Raw genomic sequence first — 9111 nt, forward strand, 5'->3', positions numbered from 1 at the left:
GTAAATGGCCACTTTCTCGTGACAGCCAATATGGCTGACCAAATAGTAACAACTGCGGGAAGAGCCTGAGTTGGAACTCAGGGTCTCCTTAGCCGGGTGCAGTGGTACACACCTGAGGGAGCCTGAGGCAAGAAGAGTGCAAGCTAAAGTCCTGCCGGGGCAGCTTAGTGACTTAGGGAGACGCTGTCTCAAAAAAAAGGGATGGGTGTGTAGTTCAGGGAGAAAGCCCTGGATTTAATCATCCACCGCACTGTAAAAACAAAACAGGACAAATCTCTGCATTTCCTAGGGCAGTGATGGCAAAACTTATAGAGACTGAGTACACAAACTGCAACCCAAAACCCACTTATTTATCGCAAAGAGCCAACTCTGCAATTAAACCTGAATACTGAGGCTTTAGTTTAGAAAAAAAAACAACTATTATGCAATGCTCAGTTGCTGGGGCAATTTGGCTTAATGCCAACGGAGACGGCTCTGTGTGCCGCTGCAGCAGGCGTGCTATAGCTTCACCGCCACTGTCCTGGGGTATCACTCATGAATCAACCAATAGGGAGATGGGGACATCTCTGTACAGCTGAAGACACTCAGCCTGGCTTACCCCTCCTTCCCAGCTTTCTGTTCATCCTAACTTTTCCATGGCATGGGTGCTTCCTTCTGGGCTCCTTCCTCACCACATGCTGTCAGAACTTGCACTTTTCCCACTGCCATCCCATCTTTGTGCTCTCCATTTCTTCCACCCAAAATATCACTCTCCTTCTCTATCAGCATAAGCCCCACCCTCTTTCCAAGTAGATCAGACAACTCCAAGTTATAAGGGAGTCTTTTCCTCTTTTTTTTTTTTTTTTTTGGTCTTTTTGAGACAGGGTCTCACTATGCAGTTCAGGCTGGCCTTGAGTTCACTTTGTAGCCCAGGCTGGTCTTGAACTCACAAAGATCCTCCTGCCTCAGCCTCCCAAGTGCTGGGATTACAGGCGTGCACCACCACGCCCCTCTGCAATCTTAAAATTGTACCTTTTGCTTGTTTACCTTGTGACTGTGCTTGTCTTTTTTCTTTTATTGCTACTTTACTGTTCACGCAGGTCTTCTTTATATCCAGACAAAAGCAAAAGCAGAGCCTTTTGTCCACAAGAAGTGCTCAATAAATGCTGGACTGATGGATTGGAAACTTGATCTTGAATAATCCCCATCCCGTGATCTCAACTGCCAAACTGCCAGATATGTGGTCAGATTACAGATGCCAAATGATATCCCGGTTTGTGAGGGGAAAAAAAACCACCCGATAGAATAACCAAAGTTGCACATTCTCTCACAGGTTTTTTGCTTCCATTTGTGAAAGGAATTTTCAGGTTGTCATAGGACTATTTCCTCTACTCATTCTCATAAATTGAGCTGTTCTCTGATGACTGCTGTGAACCACCACAAGCTTCTCCAGACGTCAGTGAATAAAACAAACAGAAATGAGAGTTTGGAGGGTTGGAGGTGCACCAGTGATTCTAGAATGGATGACAGAACACTCTAACTTTCAGTCAGGAGTTAGGCAGCAACTAAGTCACTTTTCTTTGGAAATAAAGTTTCTTTTGGTTAGTCAGTTGGTATTGCGTTATGAAATATAGCTGGACAAGAGCAAAGGAAATAACTACAAAAATACTCCTGGGGAGCTGGCAGAAAAGTGCAGCCCTCTTATGACACATGGAAGTGACTCCAGGCAGTGATTGTAAACATGGGCTCTGAAGTCAGACAGACACAAATTCCAAATGTTCTCTCTGCTATCTACTTCTCTGAGAATTCAAACGTACTATTTATCCATCCTAGAACTCAATCTCTCAGGTATAGAATAAGGGCAAATAATGGTGGCTCCCTCAAAATGTCATTGTGATGAGTACTGAAATATGCTTTTAAAGGGATTAGCACTCAGGAAGAATGAAAAGAAAACATACAGCATCTCGGGCGAAATACATGGCCTCCTTATGAGTTCAGGCATTGTGGTTAAGATAAGATGAACATTTTCCCCATTGCACCATCATATTGTTAAAGAGCATGCAATTATAAAACAATTTAGAAGAATATGTGCTAGGAAACAGGCTCAACATTCATAATGAAGAGACCCCAACATACAATGACTCAAACAAGAAGGAAACATATTTCTTACCAAGGAATATTCAGAGATTGAAGGTGCTTCAGAGCAGCTAAGGTCATTCAGTGATCCAGATTATTTCTATTTTGCTGCTTTATCATTCTCCAGGACATTGTCCCTCTTGAACTATCAAAGCTGAGTCATTGCCAAATCTGTACTTCTGCCCTCAGAAAGAAGAGTGGTGGGACAGGTTTCAGAAGACTCAATCTTTTTGTGTGAACCTAGTAGACATGACTAGGGGCACATAACTGTGGGAATGGGGTGGGTGTGCTGGAAGTACAACCTTTGAGAAGCCATGTGTCCAGCTAACACCCTAATACTAAGGAAGAAAGGAGAGAACGGGTTAAAGGTAACAGCAGTTTCCTACAAGGTAACCAGCAACTAGAAGGATCAGCCAGGTGGATTAAACAGTCAATTCAGCCCAACGATGTTTATTGACTGACACCTTTCAGGTAGCTGGTGTTGGCGCTATAAAGGATTTAGAGGTGATATAGAGAAGACCTATAAATACTTATAGTCTAGGCAGACGATGTCCTGTTGGATGTTCAATTCAGAAAGTCTTTAGGGTTGAGTGGAGTATCTGCATGTAGAAGGGAAGAGGAGAAACCCTGCTCAGGACAAGGGTTTTCTGAAAGGCAATGGGGCAGGAATCCCACCCATTGTAGCAACAATGACGGGTCCAGTCTCCTTGACTCACAGTTCTACATGCAGCAAGTGCTTAATAAAACTTCCTAGAAGTGAAGAAGCAAAACCGTCAATGCAGATTATCCAATCTTGCTTATCTGAAGGAGTCGTATCCTTTTCTTCCTTAATGTTCTCTGTACCTTTTTGGATAGAGACAGTATCTGTGGGACCCCACTCTGGGTCAGACAGATCTGGGTGTGCAATCCTGACTCTGCCACTGACTTGGAAGCAGTGACTGTTGATGGATTATTTAGCATCTCTGGGGCTTCCTCAACTCTGAAATGAGAGGTTCAGCTAAAGCAGTCTATGGTTCTTAGAGCACCCTGTGATGGGGGAGAGCAGGAGGGGCGTAGCTGGCAGGTTAAAGGCCTTTCTCCTGAACAGTTTTGTCCAGTTTTTCCTGGACCAGCCTGTCATGCTTGTTTTGTATGAGTTACCCCCTGAGGAGAAGGCCAGGATTTTGAAAAGTAGGCACCCTCGCTCGGTTATCTTTTCATCTCCCTGTTGGGAACACACCGCAGCCCTATGCTCTGTCAGTCTGGGGCCTTTGCGTTCACCAGTAGAGGCCAAGATTTCTCTTTTTCAAGGTTTCCGAGGCCTCCAATGCTGTCGTTCTTATCCATCTATTATTAACCTGATGTTTTACTCAGTGCTAGGAGCTTGAACAGCCGAGACAAGAAAAAGAGCCAGATATAGTAATTCACACTGTCCTAAGGGACCAGATTTAGTATACTACCACTACCTGGGATAGTCTACCTTCTTCAAAAAAGACCTTGTGAATCTTTGAAATTGACTACCTCATGGTATAGATCCTAAGCACTTGAGTGCTTCTCAGTGGGGAAGGGGTAGAGATTTCAAAGCTGAAGGATTATCCTCTGGAAAGAGACAAAAAGGAAGATCATGAGAAAAGAGAGGGAGAGAGGGACAGGAAAGAGAAAGAAAAGAGAGAAAGTTTGATAGTTGACTGACTGATTGATAACGATAGATACAGAAGAGTAACAAAAAGCGTTGAACCTGGAAACAGACAGCCTGGATTATATCTCAGCTAAGTGACTCAGTGTCTTTGGGAAAGTTTCTCAGCTGTCTGTGCATCACTCCTTCACCAGTAAAATGGGGATGGTGGTAAGCCTATTTCATAGAGTTGTGAAGAATAAATGAGCTGCTATGCACAGAACACTCAGTAGTGCCTGGCATGGATTAAAAGCTCAACACAGTGGCCGTGTTGGTGACCTCCCACTCACGGGACCAATTTAGTGGTCTGTGTGTGGTGCCCTGTAATGAGACTGCAGTTCTCACCTTCACCCCGGTCAGATGGAATTTGAACTTCCTGCAGTTTCACTGCTTTGCATGTTTATCCCCCGCTGCATCCTCGTCATAATTTTCACGGTCGCAACGATAGTCCTGAGAAAACAAATCTACAAAGAGGTGTCTTCAGGAGAGGGTGAGTTTTTTCACGGTACATAATCAAGTGGACCAGAAGTCGGCAGTGTAAGCCTCTGCCTTGCACCACAGCCAGCAGCTTCCCGGCATCACACTAAATCCGCTCGGGGCTCGTGAACTAGTCTGAGCTCATCCTGATGACGTTTTCCCTAAACGAAAATGGCTTCATTGGATCAAAGAAAAAATTATACACAGCAGATGAGCTTTCATGAACAAATGTATATTTTTTATGAGTTTGAGGAGGATGTGCGTAGCTTTTTGTTTCTAGTTAATATGAAGAAAGTAAGTCCAACTTCCACAAATATTAGTCATTTTTTTAAATGCTACCCATGCATGAAATGGCACGAATGTAAAATTTAGAAAAGTAACTTGGGTAGGGCTTAGAACCATGAGAAAAGTGTTTACCAGAAGGTCCATTTATTATTTTGGATTTAGAACTTTTCTTATATAATAATGACAAGAATAAGTACGGTACCAGGAAAGTTCTGGGAGATGCTGTTAATTTTACTTTAAAATGACAGTCTGGCGTTTCTGTATTTTATCACTTTCCATAAAAGTTCTTGGGTGTTTTGGAAAAAATAAAGAAAATGGTTTTAGTCTTCAGTGAGCTGAATTCCTTGCATTGAGCTTTTTAAAGGGCATGTTTTTTCCTGTGGCTGAAATACTTTGGCTTGTTCTTTCAGCCAAAAACTTTGATCAGCCTTGGGCAAAGGATGTCATTTTGGCAATACAGACAGCTATGTGGTCAGAGTTTTCTGAGAGGTGGCAGAAGGCTTTCTGAGGAGTCTGGCAGATTCAGCCCTCTTGTCTCCGTTCCGGGCATGAACCAGGTTAAACCTGCTCCACGTCCCAGGAATCTGAAACCACACCCCCCATACAGGTGAGGGAAGAGGAAAGTCTGTGAGCTATCTGGGGCTGGGAATTCCTTCAGCAGCTCCCCAGAGCACCTCCTTACCCTAATATATTCTCCCCAACTCACTCCTGTTCTACTCTGCCTGCGGCATCAGAGCCCACCTGCAGTCTCTCAGCCCTGCACACAGCGTTCAGTTGTTCCTGTCTCTCCTTGGTGTGCTGTCCTTGGGTTCTCCTGGGAGAAGCCCTGTCACAAAACCCCCAGGATGAATGCAGGCCTGCCTGGTGCTTCCCTCAGCGGTCCTTGTTAGCTCAAGGTCTGTTCTGGCCTTCTTTGTAAGAAAATGAAATATCGTCTCAGAATAATATTATAGGAGTTTAGGACAGTACTAGTGGGGGTGGAGAGAGTTTTTAGTGATTATTATCCTGCCTCTACAGTCCTAACTTCTACATTTTCCTTGGCTATGAAATATTTTCATGCTCATATAGAGATATATGTGACTTAGCTTAGATGTGACAACAAAACCCCCTAACTGTAGGATCCAAGGAAATTTGAGAAAGAAACAGAGAGAAGAAGAAGATAGGAAGGAAAAAATAAGACAGAGAAACAATAAGAGAGAAAGAAAGAGCAAAGGAAGAAGGGAAAGAAAAGACATTAAAAATGGAAAGAAGGGAGTTTCACGGTAAAAGAGGAGAAATTAAAATATAGTTTGTTCAACAGAACTTTAGCTTTTAAATAAAAATCACTTCTGCAAAGCTGCGACCTTAGAGGGGTGTGGCAGATGTAGTTCACTAAAGTCTTACCTTCTGTCGTTCTTCTTTTAACTCCCACACACAGAGCTCTTGTAAACGAGATTCCAGGCCAAAGGCCTAGGACCCCTCAGCCACTTCAGAAATGAGCAGCTCAGCCTACCATCTGGCTCTCTTTGGGAGAATGGAATGAAGTCAAAGATACACTCAAAGATACAGCTGAAAAAGTCCTCCGCTCTGAAGCATAAGGCTCCAGCAGCTCAGCACTTGTGTGTGAGGCTCAGCTCCTACCTGTGTTTAGGACCAATTTGTTACTAGTAAGAATTAAGTAAATACATTTGTTAAGGATACCCTTTTTTGTGTTTTTAATGAACCAGAGCAAAATCACAGACTCCCATACAACAACCTCCCTCTCTAACTCACATTCAGATCTGCTTTCTTGCATGAAAGGTACATGGTATATGTGAGAAGTCTGCCTGTTATGCACACCTGGAGTGTCATAGGAAAGGGTTGAGAACAGCTGGTACAGTAGACAGAATTTCGAACGCGTGTTCGAAGGCTGGGTTTGGATCTGGTGCTGCCCTTTGTGAGCTCTGTGACCTTGTATGAATTGCCTAACTTTTCTGAGATGGTCTTTCTATGTGTGAGTGGGAGGCAGCAAGGAAATAGATTTTTTTTTTAAAGAGAAAAAAATTTCCAGCTTACTGATCCACCCTCACTGCTATGTCTGTGGTTCCACTTTGACTATGGCAGAACCCTCCTAGCTGGTCTCTCTGTAACCAAGCCTGGCATCGTTAATATGATTTGTCTTCACTTGGCATGTGTGATGCTGGACACTGAACCCAGGGCTTCACATGTGCCAGGCCAGGGCTCTGCCACTGAGCTACATCCATATTTTCTCTTTTGAGCCAGAACAGCCTTTTAAAAGAAAGAATCTGGTGTATCTCCTCTGCTCAGACTTATTCCACCCAGACCTCATTGCTCATCGAGTGAGGTAAGTTCCAACAAGCCCTGCACGGCCCAACTCACATCTGTTCCCCACCTTTAACTGCATCACCAGCACCACCTTAATTGCTCAAGACCTCGCCATACAGGACTTTCTAGTCCTTGGAGGCATCCCAGTCTTTTAATTCAGGGCTTTTTCATATAGCAATCTCTCTTAACATGTTTTTCTCTTGTCTACCTCTGTTAAAGTCATCCTTTAAAGTCCAGCTAAGCTATTTCATCAGCCTCCTTGATTCTACTCCACTCACCACACCTAGTGCCTCAAACGCTCCTGTCATGTGCTCCCGTCTCCCTCACCCCTCCTGTCAGTGTACTCAGCACACAGTACTAGGGCTGTTTTAGTAGCTTGGGAGGCAATTACATCCTTTTTAATTTTCCAGTTAATTCCTCAAGTATCCACCTGCCCATCTTAGCAAGAAATCCAATGTCTTCGCCCTTCGGCACACACTTCCCACCCCTGACAAACTGTCGGGAAGCTTACTGGGCCTGTAGGGCCAGTGTTGTTTCCAAACAGGCAGAAAGGCCAGGGGAGGCCCCGGGTCTGAGCTGTTGCTCTCTCTACTCCTGCCACTCAGAACCGCTGTTCCCTCCAGATGCCTCCATCTGCTGCACTTAGTACCCTCGTTGGTCCAAATCCCCGCGGCAACCCGCGATAGCAGAATTCACTTCCAATGGCTCCACCTTACATGCTTTGCCATTGGTCCCAATGTAGGAGCCTTGTGGGCTGCAGAGACAGGAGGGGCTTCCTGCCTCAGCCGCAGCTGTGTACAGTCAGCCACTTCTGCACAGGCCTTCACACTGAGCCTCAGACAGCAGTCCTAACTTCCCGCTCTTGACTTCCTCTTAAAGTCATTGGTGTCTTGAACTTCTTAGCTCGTTGGAGACTTAAGTAAAACACACTCTCAGTCCCTTTCTTTCTAAACAGTTCCTTGGCCCCTACGCTAATTTATGCAACTATGCCTCACCAGCAGCTCTGCACACTGAGATGTATTGGGAGGGCAGCCACTGTTACACCATAAAAGGCCCTGTTTACCATTTCCTCCTAAGAAGGAAGATCCAATGGTTCAGAGCTCCCAGGAAACCTGCAAGGTCCCAGAGAAGAAGTTGGCCATTTCTGTTTCAAAGATAACGTCAAGTTCTGCTTTATTTGCTATTCTTTAAGTTTCGTATGTACAAAGACTGTGTTTCTCTCATTCACCAACATAGGCCAGTGTCTAAAGCATTATTTGGTGTCTATAAAATATTCAAGAAAACTTTAAACACTGAACCTACCATAGAGAAGTGAGTATGCCATATCCGTTCTGTGCAGTACAATGGCCACCTGTGTCTAAGTTTAAATTTAATAAAATGCTCAATTCATTGGTCACATTTTAAATGCTGGCATATTAAAGGTGCTCAGGAGCTACTTACAGCAAGTGGGTACCATATTTGAATACTATGGATCATCAACATTTCCATCCCTGTGGGAAGTTCTATGGGTAGCACCGTACTTGATCCTTCACAAACTTTTCACTTACTTTCACAAAAGTTGCTGGAAGCAGAATATAGCGTTTACCTTGCAGATGAAAGAACTGCAACTTGGTGTTTTTCTGACTTTCCGAGTAACACGGCTTGGGTGTGAACACAGGTCCACAGGTCTGCCTGACTCCAAAGTTTGTGGGGTTTTTTGTTGCAGAAGAGTTTATTAAAATTTGGATCTATCTGAATAATAACACCTTTGCGTAACTGAAGGGACAAATACATCTCATCCCCAAAGAACTGAGTGAATTTTTTCCACTGACTTGCTGAGCCAATGACAACACCAAGTTAGAATCCAGTAGGAGTTTCTGGCTATGGAATTTAAACCATGAGAACAAGTCTCCAGATCTTAAAAACAGTGCTTCTCAAATTCAGATAAAGGATCAATTTGGTTATTTTTTTTGCTTGATTTCCAATTTGTTAGGGTTAATACTTTTATCATACACCTTGCAAATGAATTACTAAAAACTGTAATAGAAGCTGAGCATGGTGGCATACACCTATCATGCCAGCACATGGGAAGCTGAGGCAAGAGGATCACCTCAAGTTCGAGGCCAGCCTGGGCTACACAGTGAATTCAAGAGCAACTTAAACTACCTAGCAAGACCCTGTCTCAAGAAAATCCAAATAAATAAATAATAAAAAAAATAATGGAAAGAATAAAAACATAAAACTGTAAGCCCCAATTATTACTATATACAATAAATATAGCATTACATTTCAATATG

The sequence above is a fragment of the Chinchilla lanigera genome, unplaced genomic scaffold (assembly GCF_000276665.1).
Source record: "Chinchilla lanigera isolate Chin_1 unplaced genomic scaffold, ChiLan1.0 scaffold00033, whole genome shotgun sequence".
Classification (NCBI taxonomy): domain Eukaryota; kingdom Metazoa; phylum Chordata; class Mammalia; order Rodentia; family Chinchillidae; genus Chinchilla; species Chinchilla lanigera.